We start from the raw sequence: 19,653 nt of genomic DNA on the forward strand, positions 1-19,653 counted from the left end.
CTTTGATGTGCTACCTCCCATTGATACAATCCAGCAGGCCCTGCACTTTAAAACACTGACCAGTGTATTTCTTTTTCAGACACACACACACACACACACGAGATAGAGAGACCGAGGGGCACAGGAGAGTAGAAAGCAATTCCGCTCAGAGACTATTTAGCAGAGACGGGCCACTACTATTAAAATGAATGGGAGAAATTGGAATGCCCAACCAAGAAGCTCTAGCACCCAACAGTCAATAGTTGTAGATAGGAAGTCCAGTCTTACAGGTAAAAGACCCAATCACCTTTTAGATACAGACATCGCCTGTCAATCATTTCGAGAATGTGCATGCGCTTTAGCTATACAAGCAGAGAAAATCAAGTTTTTAGCGTAATCTGATGTAAAGAAGCAAACTTTTTGATCCAAGCGTTGTCAGATTTTACTGCTGATTTGAAATATGTTCTTTTATCATAATCTTGAACAACTGTTTTTGAGATTTCTGTGTTCCCATTCAAGTAGATGCACTGTCATGACTGGAAATAGCCTTCTAGGAGCTTTTCAAAGATGGTCACTAGTGGACTGAATTGCTAGATAGACTTTGGTTCCACTATTCCACTGATTAGAACCAGTGACTCATTTAAATGGCATAAACCTCCATTCCACAGAGTCTAATCACTTCCAGATGTCTTCGCATCTGGAATTACAAATTATATTCCACAAAACACACACTTCATGAGTTTTCTGATTTCATAGAGAGTGCTTTCCAGTGCTGAATGACTTAACACACACATTTCTGAGTCAAACACACACTGTTATGTATTACGTTTTCATTTCTCAGAGATGACACACCCTACACTAAACTCACTCTGACTTTCACACACTCACACACACACACCTATTGATTTGTTTTAATTAAATTTGTTTGTAATTATTATAGACTAACCCTAACCCACACAATAACAATAAATGCATCTTGCAAAAAATTATTATTTATGATTTATCCAATTGAGTCCTCTCCAAATGTCCCCAAAGGCTGGTTTTGTCAAGATTTAGCTCACTTTCTGGTACAAAGTTTTTTTTTTATCTATTTCTAGTTATGAATAATGCTGGAGTAATTTATGAAAACAATACATTAAATAAGTAGTGTAATGGCATGTTGGGTTCTATTGGATGGTGGAATTTGTTGGTAGATTATATCTTGAAGATTCGATTCCAAATGAAGAATTATGAATATCTGTAAAATTAGCAGTTAGCGGTCGATCTCCAAAAGAAGCTTGAGTAATTTATGCAAAAAAATCCATTAAATAAGTGATGAATGGCATTGTTGTATGCTAAACAATGGCAGCACTTGGTTGCCCATCTACATATAGTTATGAATTCTGCTTGAGTAATTTACACAACAATTCCAAAGTAAGTAGTCTATCAGCTTGTTGGGTGCTTTTGGATGGCAGAATTTGTCAGTAGACTCAATATTAAAAAGTAAATTCCAAATTAAATAGAAAAGTGTGAATATTGGTAAAAAAAAAAAATATTGGTTATCAGTTTCTCGAATTATGAAAGGAGTAATTTATGCCAACAATACATCAAATAAGTTGTGTACTGGCATTGTTGAATGCTAATCAATGGCGGCAATTGTCAGTATTAGAAAATTAGAAAAGTGTTAATATCAATAACTAATCATCTCTAGTTATGAATGATGCTTGTTCCAATTTTGTGGAAACTGACAGCTTTCTGCAATGTTGTGTGAGCATAGATTCTGTGTGGGCCTGCTTGTAACTCATCACACACTCAATCCCTGCCCACCCCAGCTGATGCAAAGAGTTTTTCCACTCACCTGAAGTTCAAGGGCAGCACGATCCTTATTTCCTCCACATTGCTAAAAACAAAGAGGAAGAAAGATTATTATTACATGTATAATACGATAAAAAGCTTTACGATCTGCTCTGATCTGGATTATGGACTTTTGGTTAAGAACTGACAAAAAAAAAGAATAAAAAAGAAACATTTCAAATCACTCTAGGACAGTTTAATCACAATCAACCATTCTCTGTCCCAGCACTTAACTGTATTAGCTGCTATTTTTAGAGACAGATTACAACAATGTGACAAAATCAACACCTTGCAAGCAAACAAAGCCCTAGTCTCCTATAGCCAGACTTTTTACTACCGACACAAAGTCTCGTTCACACTGCAGCTTTGTCAGACCAAGAACCACCTTCAATTACACCAAAAGAGGCTATATGACTGACATGTAAAAAACAACAGTTCACTTTTTTATGTGAAGGGCATAAAAAATAAAAAAAAACTGGCAGATAGGGATGTGTGAAATATCAGCGGCTGATATATAATTTGCTGATAACCAGGAAAATCTAAATATTATGATTGCGCCGATAGTCGAATTACCGACAATATTTATTTTATTCCTTTATTTTTTGGGGCTGGTTTAATCGGGATCATCTGCTGCCATATCCCATATTTTGTTAATGTTCTTGAAGCAAAGATGACAAAAACATACATGTATGTTACTTAGGAGCAATCTTTTTTGCTAATTACTTCATGAAACAAACAGAATATGGAAACTTGTATATCGTTTCTTATTAATGTGATTATAATATTATATATTATATTCAGTAAATATAAGTATAATATATATAAGTTTAATTCAGTAAAAAAAATCCTATTGTTATCAAATGTTTTTGTCTTGTTTTCCATTTAAAAATGTCTAAAAATCATTAAAACAAGATACATTTAATTGAGAAGCAACATATAAGATATTTAGATTGTTTTAAGATAAAGTCTATTAAATATACAGTAAGTGTATTTTGTATAAAAGTGTATTTTTTCACTTGGTTATACTTCTGCGAGTGCAGTAAAAACTAAATATACTTATATTCAAGATCTGTTCTCTAAAAGCAAATCTAAATATCTTATATGCTGCTACTCATGTGAATGCATCTTCTTTTAAGGGCTTTTTAGATATTTTAAATTATTTGTATTTTTAATATTATATTCAACATTCTCAGATAATATTTTTTTCTGCTGCAGTATAGCTGCTAAAGAAAATGTATGTTGTTTTAAGAGTTTTACATATTTATATCTGAAAACAAGCCAAAACAAAAACAAATCAAAATGTATTTTGTTGCCGTGTATAATGGGGCGAAGACTTCCTCTCTCACCTTTCTGTTCACTTCAATCCATCTTTAACTCACACAAAAAAAACGAACTCCCTCGTATTAATAAAGCTGCGTATTGCCAATTTTCTTCATGATAAGAAATGCACAATGACATATATTATAATGAAATAAGTCGCGAGCCATTAAGTTATAATGTAGCTGCATGAAGCGTGTGCAATCGAGGGACGTTTGTTCATATTCCTTGAGAAACTTTTACTTTGACACCATAATACATAGATATTCGTATCAGCCTAATGCAAGCTCTTCTTTCTATTGATTATAGATTCAATTACTCTGATGTCACACAGCAGGAAACCATGCTTCCGGGTTATTTCGAGCAGCAGATTTCAATGGTGGAAATAGTCAGAGCTGCAGTTTCAATCATCTTTATAGATTGTAATAATGTATTTTAATGTTAAAAGAAGTTATTATAAATGGTTTATCTGTGGTTTACAGTGAGGAAATTATGTGGGTTCTTTTCAGAAATATCAGCAAAACAAGTTTAATCTTGGTTCAATGAGCCTGTATTATTATGTCGGACATGTAACAGGTTGATGAATACAAATCCTCACATGTTTAACACTTCCAAAGCCTAAGAAATATGATATATAAAAATAAAAACTACCACTAGACATGCTATGTGTCTTTACTGCTTAAATGATTAACCCACATACAATAACTAATAATATTCTTATTTAAATATGATCATATTCCATATCAAATCTTAACAGCTGTTTTCAATTTAACAATATGATTTACTGCATATAAAATAAATGCAAAGACAATTTCAATTATTCACGTATCCTTTCAAAAACAGTAGTCCATGTGCTGCGATGTTATATCGTATATGGAAAATCATTGTTAGATCATATTTGACATCATATCTGTCACAGTGATCGGCACTTTTTTAAAAATTAAAAAAAACAGTTTACAATCAGAGTTTAAGTAATTTCTTCGTAAAAAAAAAAAGTTAATATCGAACCACAGCTGCTGAGGGAGAGTTTTTCCTGATGCAACAATCTGGTGGAAATTTAAGGAAGCCACACTCTCCAATAATCTGTGGGAAACGGGGTGTTCCATCCCCATAAACAGCACTTTTTGGGCAGTTTCATCACAATTTGAGCAAAGCACCCATAGACAGCAGTTATTTTCTGGGCTACCAAAAGAACCCTAGAAGGGGCGGGCGGAGAATTTGTTGTAACAGTAACTTCATCTATAGCTTATCTCCGAATACATTTCTTTCAAAGATTCAAAGTAACCTACTTCCACGATTTAGGACGGACTGGTTTCATACCAACTGCAAACCACACCAGAATTTTTAAGAAATGCCCCCCCCAGACCACATTTTCCAGCGGACTAACGTGCGGTTCACTGATGCACACATGATTCCACTGACTGCTTTCACACTAACCAAGCAAACCAAACTCAAACCAACACAAGTCTGCACCAAAATAGGCACCCTTAAAATATTTCTCCCAACTGTAAGTGTGCAGCATCGAACTGGATGATACGATGGCTGTCAAAATGCTCAGCACACACCAGCTATAAGTGGAAAAGAAACAAAAAAATGTAGCTATATATATATATATATATATATATATATATATAGGCATGATTAGAAGGCCATTATTGATAGAGGTCAATGGATGAATATTTGCACAAGACACTGGTTAGCCTACATCCTTGCTTGAGCACTACAAATTGTAACTCCTAATAAACAAACTCAAATGAGCAAAAGCACATTCGATGATAATAAAATTAACCTCCATAGAGAGCCATATTTAATAACCCATTTTCTAAATTAGGTCTGAACTATGGGCACCAAAAACAGATTGACTTGGTATTCAACATAATAGACATAATGGCAGCACTAAATGGATCTGTGTTAAATGAAAAGCCAAAGGCTGAAAAGATAATTACTAAAAGCAATGAAGCCTGGTCGTACAGTAATGCTTGGCTTCCAAGATTATGTTTTTACATCCATATTATGTCATCTTGTGTTATCCGATTATAAGTGGTCAGCGATAAATACAGATGAAAACAGGGTTTAAAATTTTTTGTGATTATCCAATTACTCAAATCACATTCTGATGTAGCCAGAAATGTACATAACCACTTTGAATTTGTGGTGTAAACACAAATTCATCCTGATGTATCCTAGACAACACAAATGGTCTGTATACTCACCTGTCAACAAAATATTGCACTAAAACAAGGTTTTTAAACTTTGCCAGTTACATGCATCTTTAAAAGAATATAGTCATCCATTAAAAAAAAAAAAAAAAAGGGAAAATGAAGGAAAATGAAGTCAGTTTGTAAGGAAGAGAGTTTGAAAGAAGCCTAGAAGAAAATTTGGAAGTTTGGATGCAAGGAAATAATGAAGTTTGGAAGGAAGGAGGAGTTTGGAAAGAACCTTGGAAGGACATTTTGAAGATTGGAGTTTGTATTGAAGGAAGGAACAAACTTTGGAAGGAATAAAGTTTGGAAGTAAGGATGGTTAGAAGGAATGAAGTTTGGAAGTTTTGAAGGAAGTCTGGAATGGAAGAGTTTAACAAGAAGCTTAGAAGGAAGATTAGAAGTTTGGATGGAAGGAGGGAAAAGTTTGGAAGAAAAGAAGGAATGCATTTTGGAAGAAAGGAATGGAGTTTACAAAGGAATGAAGTTAGTTAGGAATTAAGTTTGGAAGTGAGGCAGGAAGGTTTGAAGGAAGGTACTTTGAAAGGAATGAAGATAAGAAAAGAAGGAAGAGAGTTTGAAGAAAGAAGTTTGGAAGTTTTGAAGGAAGTTTGGATGGGAGGAAGAAAGGATGGATTGAAGTTTGGTAGAAAGGAAGTAAGTTTGGAAGGAAGGAAGGAATTTTGCAAGTGTGGTAGTTAGTTGAGAAGTAGCCAATATCCTGTCAATAATAAATTCTGAATGAAAAATAACACCAGAATCGGAGGCAAACATGTCCATAATCTCAAATCGTTTAGTCATCTGTCTGCAAGTCAGAACAAAAAAAGTTCAGATATGCACATATACATTCATAAAAACTGTTATGGATCCATGAAAATATGCTGGTGTGCTGCCTTCATGTAGCCTTTTAGTCAAAAAGACCCCAATCTTTCTCTCAGGACTAGAGATCTTTATCCAGACATTGAGTGTGTTGAGCAGGCAGACAGACATCTTTAATTGAGGATTCTGCCATATATTTAGAGCTGCGTGGACATAAATGAGAGGAAGCGCTCACTTTGCATAGCTCATAGAAGGGAAAACCTTTCATTTTCTGCCTGTCCGCTGCACAAGGACTGGAGTGTGTGTCTTGGACTGTTGGTTGTATGTATCAAGCCGGATCACAATTTATTCAGCCCACATGTTCAGTCTCATCAGCTCCAGGTCCAGTCAACTGCTATTGCATACAATCTCTATACTAGCTTACTATTTTGGTAAACATGTGCAGCATTATCCACATACCACATATTTGTTTAGTGAACAACAGGCATTATGGTGCTTTCGCATCAGATCGAAATTAGCGTAATAACAAAATTCTGACTTGTAAAAAGCGTTCATGTCTTTTTTGTAAACTCTGAATTCTACAGTATAGAAGCTTTGACTTGACAGTCGTGACGTCATGTATGAAGAACAGTTAGCAGCGGCCTCAAAAGTTAAAGGCAATGAATGCATATTTCTGTTTGATATGATATTGTATTTTGTCATGGATTCCTGGAGTGCTTTCTTTGTTCTTAAGCATTTTGCAATGACACATTCGGTAGTTGAATGAATGCAGTGAAAAATATATTTAGCTATTATCGATATCTAAGCTGTTTTGGCATTGTGATTGTTGCCATAGAAACAAACATCTAAGGTCCCAGGACATGAACAGCTACGAGTTGAATCTCTGAGTTGCAATATCGGAATTACAGTTATTCCGACATAAAGTAAACTCTGCATTATTCCACAACATGCACATTTAAAACAGTAGTATGCTACATTGTTGTCACACCACATCATCATGTTGTATGGTACAAGCATACTGTAGATAAAAAAAAATAAAAAAAATAGTGTGTGTAATGTTACTAAAAATGTCAATCTTTTGGAAGTACGATCAAAATAGATATCAGATTTTAAAAAAATCACAGCTGTAAAAACTTGTAGTGATAATGGAATGGGAAAAAAAATTAACAACACCAGTCTTTCTACTACCATAGATTAAAAATAAACAAACAAACAAGGTTGTAAGAAAAAACTTGTGTACCATGGAAGAAGGTAAACATTGAAGCGTATAACAGGTTATTTATATACATCAGTCATATATGACATAAAAGTAACAAAAAAAAGTCATATGTGTTTCCATTTGTAAAATATAGTGTTAGATAGGAGGCTAGCTCAAATTTGATGTGAAATTCACTCAAACACAGATGCTGCATACATCACATAGAGGGCAGCTCAGGCCACAGGAGAAATTCAAGTGAATGCTTCAGTATTTACTCACTAATAGTGGCATGGTGGGATATTCTCTGCTGACTGCACAAAGCTCCACTGTTGCATACAAACACATGCATGTATGAATGACTTAAACCAAAGCAAGACAATTCCTGACATAAATTATGCACAAACACTCCAGATATGCAAGCTCAAAACACACAGATGCATTTAGTTTGGGTTTGTACAATGTAAACACTTGACGTAGCTGAGCCCAACAGTACTAGAGAATGTCATTAATTCAGAAGAGAGTGCACATACCACCACCCACAGCAATAAAGTCCGAAAACACTTGAAACATAATCTACGTCAGGAGATGTATGCACATTCTTCTAGAAGCTTGTCCACTTTGTGTTCCAAATGTAGACAGAGCCACAGATGTTTATAGAACCTGGAGAGAGCTATCCGTTAGCAAATTGTTTTTGAGAACTTTTATATTTCATTGGTTGTGGTACTGAAAACTGACATTTTGGTACCATGACAACCTAAGAAATTATGAACTTGAAAATTGACTGGCCTGTTACTTTTAAAGTGCCATGAAATCCCCCTAGCACCTGTTGTTAACATCTACATCTTGGAAAAAGGCTCATGAAATGGGCTTGAAAAGATGTAAAATGGTGGGATGGTAGTGGGTGGGAAATGGGTGGATGGGAGGGAGGTCAGGCAGAACAATTCAGTCCCTCTCACTCATGATAGAGGTGGCTGAACATCAAAATGTGGAAACAAAAGCAAAATAATTTTGGGGCTTTGCTGTATCTATCATGGGACAAAAGTGTGAACGTGTAAAGACAAGAGTGAAGACAACAGAACAGTTTGGAAATAAAACAATTCAGATATTTTGTTCACAATTTTGAGAATTAAGTAAAGGCAGGCAGTGCCATCAAAACTAGAACTGCTAAGAGAATAGAGACACTTACAATGGCAGTAAATGGGTTCAATCTGTAAACGTTACAATATACACCATTTCAAAAGTATATTAGCCACGGCAAGTAAACAATATGTGTGTAAACATGTTTAGTTGGATAAAATCACTTACTAACCTATTCAGTGTAAAGTTATACCCAATTTTACAACTATGCCATGATGATGTAATGCTGTAAACACTAAAACGGCAGTTTAAACAACTTTACAGCTTAAAAAAACTAAACAAAAAACAAGTTTTAAAAGAACAATTAAAGGTGCAGTAAGCGACTTTAGCATTTAGCAAGTAACTGAGCCGCTGAATTAGCCACACCCCCTCATTCCAAAACTACGCCCTCCAAAAATAATTTTGAGACCAAAACAGAGCAAAAGAGCAGCATTGTTTTTTCCGGTAGATGTCAAATTTAACAGTGGCACAATAACGCCTTCAACTGACAAACATTGTGAATCATAGCCTCAACGATCCGCTTAAAATGCAAGCAGGGCTGATAATCTGGCATACAGGCCATTTTCCCAGTGGTCCGACGGCACTTTGGGGGCGATCGGGGCGGACTGGCCATTGGGAGAATCGAGCGGGCCGGTGGGTCGGCCGCGAAATGGGCCGCGATAAGCTAAAAGCCTCCACGTTATGCAGTACGGACCAAAAAACGGTGCCCCGATATGCAGAAAAAGGCAGCAATTTTTTTTTTAATGCCTGGATAATATAACACAAGGTGCAGTGAGATAAATACACATGGAATAATGTTCATTAGGGAAAAACAGGTACAGAAAATATGATGCATAACAAATTATTATTGCATATTTAATTGAATTTAGAGTGGTGAGAAAAAGAGCAACATTACAGGAATACTTCGTGTCAAATTATCCTTGCAATAAAATTAACAGTGAGATTCTATACGTTTGTCTACACTTGAAGTAAAATATAGCAGATTTTGCTTTAACTTAATTTTCTAAACCGGAAGAATGAAATGGCAAAAAAACAACTAACCATGCTCCCAAGAAAAAGTAACCACACTCCCCTATAATAAAAGTAAAAAACATAATGGGTGCCATCAATGTTAATCTACATTTATTCACTTGATGTCTGTTATTTAGACAATGCTTTGCACTCATACAGAAAGCTGTTTAGGTGAAGAGGGTGTTTGATAAGAGACAAAGCGTGGCTGTGTTTTTGTGAATCAGCCTTGGCCCTGGGGACTGTGAGGAAGCAAACTGTTCCAGCTAATTGAATTCCTTTAGAAAGTCTGCTCCCCAGACAGCTATCATAATCTGACAAAAACAAACGCGTGTGTGCGCACACACACACACACACACACACACACACACACACGTGATATATATTTCACCCCCAGACCGTCTAATTTAACCCAGACACAAGAAACACCCTGCAATCATATTTGGCCATCAATTGTGTGGATGTGTGTCACTAAACCACGCAGCACAAAGAGGCACACTACAGTTTGCAGTATTCTGTGGCCTATAAGAGTACTTTGAATAACATTGAAATAAATGGTGCATTTCATAACAAACAAATAAGTACATTTTGCACCCCAAACCACAATAGGTTCCACTAAACATAAATTATGAGATACCTATAGGTCAAACTCATTTTACGGTCATTAAATTTGCATTAATCCAAAACATAACCTTGGGGTGCCTCAGGGCTACGTCCTTGGCCACCAACTCATTTTGTCCATTGAACATACACTAACTTTTGCAAACTAGCATCATTTTCACAGGAAATGTGCACATTTCCTAGAACAGGAACATCCTTATTTAGGCACTTTTCATTTTTACACAGAGCTTAAGAACAAGATTTCATGAATTATTATGCATGATGATGAGCAAATGTTTTTCAGCCGTTTAGACCGAAGGGCAAATTCACTAAACAGTTGCACCACTTTCAGTTGTTTTTTTTGCATCGGGACAATCTCTACCAACAGCTGATGGGGGCATTTTCAGAAAGCTGTTTTGAAAAAAAAGTTTATTTTAGAAATTCTGTTTGTTAGCGCTAGCTTTAACTAGACGCGATATGCACTGGTTTAGCAATGCATTAGTGTACTTACATGGAGTCACTGTCAATCTTTTAAACACAACACCTTTTATACAAATGAAGCTTTTTAAAGAATGCGCCATACACTGTAAGAAATGTCTGTAATAGTAAATGTCTGTTAACAGTAAAAGACTGTAAAAATGCTACAGAAAAAAAAAACATTAATTGATTGAGTACTAACTGTAATATAAACAGTAATTTTTTATATATATATTTTAAGATAATATAGTAGCTTTTACAATAAAACTTTTTAAAAATAAAAATTTTCAATGTAAAAAGTATGATTTTCCTGTATAATTAATGGTAAACATTTACATTGTTTAACAAGAGAGTCCAAGTACTTTTTTACTGTAAATTATTGTTTAAATTACAGTAAAAAACAATAATCGGGCATTCCCACAATTCCCTGTGACCCAGTTAATTTAATTATATTTTATAGGAATAGTTATGTTTCTTCTTATTTTTAATAGCAGTTACCTACATTGGGGTGCTCTGTGTTATATTTGATGTAATTTAGTTAATGTTTATTGCATCATTTTAATTTCATATGTGTTACCCTGATGGTGTTTAGTGTTTGTGTGAGTATAACTAATGCTTATTGTTCATTGCTCCTGGAAGAGCCACTATTGGTGAACTTTAAGTCATCATGCACTTCTGTAATTTTTACAGTTAATAACAATACCTTATAAAGTAAATAGCAGATTTTTACAGTTTCAGAAGGTTAATATCCAGTTTGTGACTTTTTACTGTAAATGTAACTTTTTTTTTTTTTTTTTAGTCGAGCGCACTTTTAGATTCAGGTGCCTGGACTGGTTGAGGAAGCAATGCTGAACAGTCGCAGTAAACTATGCCAAATTGTCGAAGTCTGCTAGTCATCCTTCACAACCCATCCCTCAGAACCTGTAAGCTGCGGGATTGTATAGTGCAACTTGTTGCACCGTTACCCGATTCGCACAATTCCTTTAGTGAATTTGGTGCCAAACGCAGATAGCACATACAAATAAACAATGCCATCAGAGAGCAAATTCCCATCTGAGAATTTGAGGCAACAAAGTGGCCAATTGTTGATTCTCTCTAAAGCTTTGCTAATGGTCACTCTCAAAAGAACAGGCATGGGCTCCCCACACAAGGGCAGAGCAGTGCAACGTGGGCTGCAATGATATGTAATGACCTCAGCAGAGGCCAGGTGAAAGAGACTGTCCCACTGTTGTTGATCACCCACATACACAGAGAACTACAGATGGATCAAAAGAAAAGCACCTATAAAAATGTATAATATAAAGAACAAGAAAACAAAAAAATAACACATGGGGGGCATATTGTTGCCTCCTTCGGCATATCGCGGCACCGTTTTGTGTCACGTTTTGCATAACGCAACGGCCCATTTCAGCTTATCGCGGCCCATTCGGCCCTGTTTTGCGGCCTGCTACCCGGTTCTACCTATGGCCAGTCCGCCCCTGGTACAAATGTTTTCTGCTGTTATTTTTTATAATCTTTTTTGTTTTACATTTTTATTAATGTGTAAGGTTCATATTTGAAGTTATCTTATTTTGAAACCATTTTTGGTAACATTTGTGAATAAAACTAAACATTCACATTTGTGTCAAACTTGTTATTTTTTATGTGCATTTTAGTTACAAGTAGCCTAAGCAGGTACTCGTTTTTTGTGGGTTAGAGTACTCAACTACAAAATTACTCATTCCCAATCCTCGTATCATTATGTCATAATAACTGCATTTTTAGGATGCCATGTCAGGTTAAATGTAGTCGAAGTTTTAATATGTTTATTTTGGAATATAATTAACTCCACTGAATTAACGTCCTAAATCGACAGCCCTAATTATTTGACATTTTACATATTTTCCATTTGAACATGATGTTTCTTGCTGTACTATTGGCGTCTTATGCCCGCTATACACTGTAGGATTTTTACAGTCCTTTAAGGTTGTTACTTGTCAGACTGTACGATACACATCGGTGGTCCCAATCGTCTCAATGAGTAAACATGATTGTTAATATAATGGAAGTATATAGATCATTGAGGAGGCGAGGGCATGGTCAAACATTTGTCTGGAAGAGAGTAGGCGGTAAGGGTTCTCATATGAGATGAATTGCTGGTAATTGCTTGTTTCTGTGTTTGCAGTGAGAGACAGGGTAAATAAAAGGGTGAGTCCTCAGATTGTGAGGGAAAGAGAGAGCCCAGCTGACAAGCTGTTTGTGTGTGGACTGTTGCCATTATACTGAACGCTGCCCTGATTTAATCCGCCTTTTGGATTAATTGTATTTTTTCAATTAAAAGACAAAGTTTGAGTTTGAAAATCATTGTCTCATGCTTCCTCATTCCTGTGAACTTGTTACAATCGTTAATAATGAATAGAAGCGATTTGCCCCGGAGGAGCGTTTTTTTCTTTCTTTCTGAAAGTCAGAGCATCAGCATTTCCATTGCTCCAATACCACTCCATAACCTGCAACCAGGCCTTTAGTTAGACATCCTGATCACAGATACACAAAATTACAGATGTTGAGAATGAACGCCAATAGGGGAGGTAGTATACAGTAATAAGTAGCTACCACAAGCAAAGAATCATTGTGGGAAAAAAAATACTTTTGGCCTGAGAAAAAGTTCTGAATTCACATGGGGAAAACAAAAAAGGTGGGTTAAAGTACATCTTTCTCATCTTAGATAAGCAACACTGTAGGCCACGCAAAATGTCAAAAATTCATGTAGGCTAAAAATATATCACGCTTGCAAATTCCAAATTCCTCCACAAACATGATATTGATTTGTTGTATCTGCGGATTTGTATTAAAATGTCCCAAAAATATATATTTTTAATGAAAATGGAGAGGTGTGAATCTAACTAATATATATATATATACACACACACACACACACACATACATACATACATACATACATACACACACACATGTAAAATGTACAGACTTTACTCTGATGGAAAGAAATTGGTACTTTATTCATCAAAATGGCATTCAACAGATCACAATGTATAGTCAGGAAACAATTGTTGAAAACAATGTTCAGGACTTCAATCGAATTCAAAGAGTTCTCATAAGAAAAAATCCTCCACGTGCAGCAATAACAGCTTTACAGAACCTTGTGTTCTAGCTGTCACTTTGTTCTGATACTCAGGTGACATTTCACCCCACACTTCCTGTAGCACTTGCCATAGATGTGGCTGTCTTGTCGGGCACTTCTCACGCACCTTACAGTAGCTGATCCCACAAAAGCTCAATGGTTTTAAGATCCATAACACTATTTTCCAATTATCTGTTGTCCAATGTCTGTGTTTCAAAAATGGCTTTTTCTTTGCAATTCTTCCCATAAGGCCTGCACTGCTGAGTCTTCTCTTTACTGTTGTACAAGAAACTGGTGTTGAGCAGGTAGAATTCAATGAAGCTGTCAGCTGAGGACATGTGAGGTGTCTATTCCTCAAACTAGAGACTCTGATGTACTTATCCTCTTGTTTAGTTAAGCTTCATTAAATGAACCAAATAGCTTTCAGCAGTGTTTGATATAATGGCAAGTGATTTTCTAGTATCAAATTACTCTAAGATAAGGTGTTGGAGTGATGGCTGCTGGAAATGGGGTCTGTCTAGATTTGATCAAAAATGACTTTTCAAATAGCGATGGTGCAGTTTTTCAAATCAGTAATATCTAGACTATAATTTGTGATCACATGAATGCCGATTTGGTGAATTAAAGTACCAATTTCCTTCCAAAACAGCTAAATCTGTACATTATTCCAAACTTTTGGCCACCACTGTGTGTAATGTAATATACAAGATTCAAAGACCATCCATGCATGACCATCATGGAATATACAAAAAAGTCAACATAGCCTGAAAGTAATTACAGGTTTTAATTACGTCCTGATGAAATTGTAATGTCATTAGTCAATTTTACTCTTAATTAATCCAGCTCTTTTCTCTCCTTGTTAAACGGGATTACCAAACTAAACAAACGACATGCCTCCTCTGTCAATCGGTCATAATAAGACCCTGATCCTTGCTCATTCATAAATTGAATGAGGAAATGGGGCGTATTAGTTCAGTGGCTCAAACCAATGATATGCTCCTTCACAGCCCACACTCCAATGCTATTGGCTCACACTAAAGTCAGTCTTTACATTGTAAAATCGTAAAAACTCGTTGTCTGCTAACACTAGCATTATAAATGCAGCACTGGCCTGATCGGGCAAGTGACAGTTCTAGCAACTGGCCCAAACCTCTCTCACACTGGCCCCGGGCCATAGGGCAGTCCTTATTGTCGAGCCCCGATACAGCAGCCAATGTAGGGATGTTAGGGCTATGCTTGACAACATAAGCATGGCTCTATGTATAGAATGGGTCCCATATGTCTCACAGGATGAGACGAAGTGACAACAAAATATTTTCACATTTACACCAACCAAGCAATGTGCATTATGGATACAATTTCTTCTTTATGTTAGGCATTTATATGATTGATTTGAGCAAACTGCAAGCAGTAGTGGTACCCAGTTAAGAACAACACACACCAAAAAAACTCCAAAAAAGCGTTTGTGTGCAATGCATTGTACTTTTGCATGGATGAGAATGCATTTGAATTTCCTGGAGGTAGTTTCAAGCAGTGTTTCAGGGACGTAAAAAAAGCAACTATGAATAATCTGGGAAGGAAACTGCCATGCAAAGAAGATGAATCACCCAGCATTGACCAATGCAATGTTTTGTTGCCGATAGAAACAATCAACAAGAAAAGACAAATGACAGTAACCAAACTCCAATGATGTCAACAGAATAAGGCATGAGTGCTTTCAAATTCTAAGTAAACAGACCTGAACTGATAGCTGATTGAAACATGTGGTGGAACTCATGGAATATTTTCCATTTTCCTAAATCCCTCTGCCCTGCCAATGGTTGGACAAACTCACAGGGATGCTCAAGCAAACAGATGTTTTGATGCCACCACAGAAACACAGTTTTTACACTTTGCTTACATTTCCCTCTGTATATTAAGGATTGGAGAACGTATTTGTACATTCAGCAAAAATTAAAGAAAAAAACACAAGAGCAAATATTCACCTAAAACAAGACTATCGATTAGGGTTGGGCGATGTCCCCTAAATTGGCAGTTGACGATGTTGACAGTAAAACATCGATGGCGATGATATGCGGGGTATATAATTTCATATCATTTTCAAAAATTATATGACAATTTATAATTTCGTTATTTTACTAACCCAACTAATGACTCGTCGGCGCTTTATCAGTAGGTTGCACGACACGTGAAGCATTTTTTTTTAAGCTTTCACTTAAGAAGAGCTGTGCGCTTTTTATTTTAATATATCTCTTTACATAAATACTATTTTCCACTTAAAAACTATAATTTCATTATTTTACTATCCCAACTGACTCATCCGCGCTTTCCAATAGGTTGCACGTAAGGGGGAAAAATATTTCTTCCACTTAAGAAGAGTTGTGCACTTTTAAGCACTTTTTATTTTAATATATCTCTTTACATAGATATTTTTTTTCTACTGAAAAACTATAATTTCGTTATTTTACTAGCCCAACTAATTAGTAGCCTACTCATCCGGGCTTTTTAATATATTAGCTCTAAGAAAAAAAGTCGATCTTTGGGCAGCCTTCTTGCGAAGAGAGCAGCCACAGCCACGCTCACTGATGAGCAAAAGGTCGAGGCAGAAATGACCATGGACCTGCAGGAAATGGCCATTGATGGGGAAGAGGACCCGCTGACTTGGTGGAAAACGAACGACAAAAGGTTTCCGTTCATGGCAAGATTAGCACGGAAATATCTGTGCATATGTGCTACCAGTACTCCATCAGAGCGGGTCTTCAGCACAGCGGGTAGTGTAGTTACCTCCAATCCGCAGCTTATTAAAACCAGATAAAGTGAATATGTTGGTATTTCTGGCCAGAAACATCGAAATTTAAACATGGTCTATGGTGAAAGATATTAGACTTCTTCACGCATTTTTCAGCCATCCGTTCTGGAGCTATTCGATTTTGCATATTATTTTTTAAACGTTCATTTGTGTAGTTCATATGACCACTTTACAATATTTCAATAACATAATTTATTTTGTAGCCTGTGCTGAAGTTAATTGTGCTGCTAATTATAAGTGAAATGTTAATGCCGAGTTTCGGTCTGAGTGTTGTTCCCGTTTTCTTGTTCTTTATTTGTTGTTCTTCTATGTTTTAATAAATGTGTGTTATTCATATTCAACTTGTTTCTTTCATTTGATTTGACATTATGGATTCATGGCCAAGGACATTTTTCTTTAAAAGTATTAACCAGACGAAAGTGATTTGACGTTACGCTGGTCTGGGTTTATCTTAAACTGCCGCTTCAGTGTATACAAGAGCTATGTGACAATGAGCAAGATTTTCTGAGACACTACAACTACTAATAATTAATTAATAAAGGCTATTTTCTTGTAGCCTACAACATAAAATATTTTAATCTAAATGTACAGTGTAAGACATGTAAAAAAGACAAGAAGCTAACAATGTCCAGATCAATATTTGTGTAGCCTGCCTGACACGGTATTTTCACAGACTAACACGTCACGTCTCTGGCATATACTACAGTATTTAAAATAGCACATATGCATTAGTTATATTCTCAATTTAATTTACAGAGCAATCCCTGCAAAGTTTTTAGGTTAACTATAGAAGAGACTAGGATTAGTGAGTCACACTAGCAAGACTGGCAAAAGGGGGCGTGGCATCACGATGTTGGCTCTACATCGTGATGTTGGTCAGCCATCACGATGGACGATGATATCGTCCATCGGCACAACCCTACTATCAATTGAAATGATTTACTGAATATATTTATTGTTTTGTCATATGGTATTTCATATAATGGAGATCTACTTTTATATTTAATTTAATCACTGAGAATGTTTACCTGCAAAGTAGACCCAAACATCACAAGCAGACCAAAGAATGTTCACAGAGTAGCCGTATAACACTTTTCCTTGAGCAGAATACTGCACTACAGATCGCCAAGTTTGTTCAAAGGGGAAAGCGAGAGATAGAAATAACGCACTCGCGTGCATGGTTGCCAGATTGCACCAAATAAGTATAACATTAGGCAGAATATTTTCAATTTGCGCAAGTATAAATCTCAAACTGGGGGTGTTGCGCCTCCTCTTCTGGCAACCCTGAGCATGTTAAATGCTTATGGAGACGCGTTAGGTCCCAATGCAAGTTAACTGAAATATCCAATGAAAAATATAAAAGATTTTACGATAAATGAGCCGTGTATGTTGCCCATGTCTGATTTAGAGAGACTAAAAATATACATTTATCATGCCCCCTGATGCGCAAGTAAATTTAAGAATAAAATGCAGGAATCTTAAGGACACAGTGTCCTATAAATTGGCCGTTTCTTACGTTGAATACCTGTGAACCCCTCCAAATGCTTCCATATGAGGCACGAACGTGTACTGTACATAGAGCAACAATAAAAAATAAAACAAAATGCAGAAGGAATGCTAGAACACGACAAACTCAATGTAAAACAGATTGCTGTGAACTGTAGGCTTGTTCAATGAAATGAGAATAAAACAAACAATATATTGAGTTCTTAAAGGTGCATTCAGTAATTTTTTTCCCCATTTAAAATGTTTTACTCCTGAATACTACTCACTTAAACTCAGTAACCGTCTTGTTATTACACATTTTCACTCATGGATTACACTAATCATGGCTGATTGTGAATAGTGAATTTCTACAATGGCATCTGTATCTGAAAACTATTGATTTTGAATGATGCTGCATCCACACCACTAGGTGTCACTAAGTCCAAGATGAAATGAACAAAAAGTCAGAGCAAACCTTTAAGTAACTTTCTGTATTGTTTAATCAATGCGCTATTAATCTGCCGCAATAATGCAATATTTGTTATAGGGCCTAAATATTATATTTTTTAAATATTTGAATTATTACGTATTTGTGGAGCGGAGGGGGGCGGGGCCGGTCGGAATATCGCACGCCCGGTCCCCAATCGGCCTGATGAGGCACGCAAGGGATAAAGGCGGCCGGTGACGATGGTTCGAGAGAGAGAGAATTACGGACATGTCCGCATGTGTGTTTGTTTATGTTGTGTTTTAAGTTTCTTATTAAATTATTATTTATGTTGACAAGCCGGTTCTAGCCTCCTCCTTTCCCATCCTTTAACTGTTTTACAGTATTATATGAATTATATTTAATTGGGGGACATTTCTAGCTATGTATTTTCAATTGCCTAGTGTGATATCAAAAAGACAATTTATTATTATAGAAAAGCCAAAAGAAAATATTATAATGTTACTATTATAATTACTTAGGCCCCAAGTTTGAAACCCCCTGGCATAATATATTATCAAATTTCAGTAACAAAAATAAATACACAAAATTAGTTGTTCTTTACTAAAGGTAATGAGCAAAGACACTACACTCTACAACGAGAGACAGAGAAAGGCAAAAAAGCAGTGTGTAATTTCCACCACCTCATCAAGACCGTAAGAGACGCCACATATCCCACTAAGCATACTTAATTTTTCCAGATGGAGCAGTTAATGTGTGTGATGTGTAGGAGGGTTAGTGTGCATTACTGTGTGAAGGTTCATGAGTGCATCCAATGCTAATTATGATGGGAAAGAATGAACAGCAGCCAAACAAACTGATCAAGAATCAAAAATATACAGTACACACACACACTCACACACAAATAATTTGTAAAGAGACAAACAGGCTCGGTCTAAAAACCATAATGTGCTGCCTATTGACCTTATTCACAGCAGCACCATTTTTTTTTTTTTGGCGGGAATGACAACGAGGCTGTGAGGGATCAGTCTATTGTGATAATGTTTTGGTCATATCTTCCAGCCCTAATATGAAGCATTGCAAATGACATAATTTAAATAAGAATGATGGTACAGTATACATCTATTGACTTAATGTTGCTCTTCACTTGTAAAGTGGCCACGAAAATACATTTTCCAAAAGAGAAGCTGTGGTTCTATAGAAGTATACCATCAATTAACAACA

General features: G+C 36.1%; 1 protein-coding gene across 7 annotated transcripts in view; it reads right to left on the bottom strand.

Annotated features, from left to right (window-relative positions):
* LOC127623867 (tyrosine-protein kinase fynb-like) overlaps positions 1–19,653 on the bottom strand; it is a 101,151-nt gene that overhangs the window by 79,569 nt on the left and 1,929 nt on the right. For all 7 annotated transcript variants that reach the window (XR_007968102.1, XM_052098440.1, XM_052098445.1 and 4 more), the window contains exon 2: positions 1,817–1,858. The gene's annotated coding sequence lies outside the window, so the exon portion shown is untranslated. The remainder of the gene's footprint in view (positions 1–1,816; positions 1,859–19,653) is intronic.

This window comes from Xyrauchen texanus, chromosome 30 (genome assembly GCF_025860055.1).
Source record: "Xyrauchen texanus isolate HMW12.3.18 chromosome 30, RBS_HiC_50CHRs, whole genome shotgun sequence".
NCBI classification, from domain to species: domain Eukaryota; kingdom Metazoa; phylum Chordata; class Actinopteri; order Cypriniformes; family Catostomidae; genus Xyrauchen; species Xyrauchen texanus.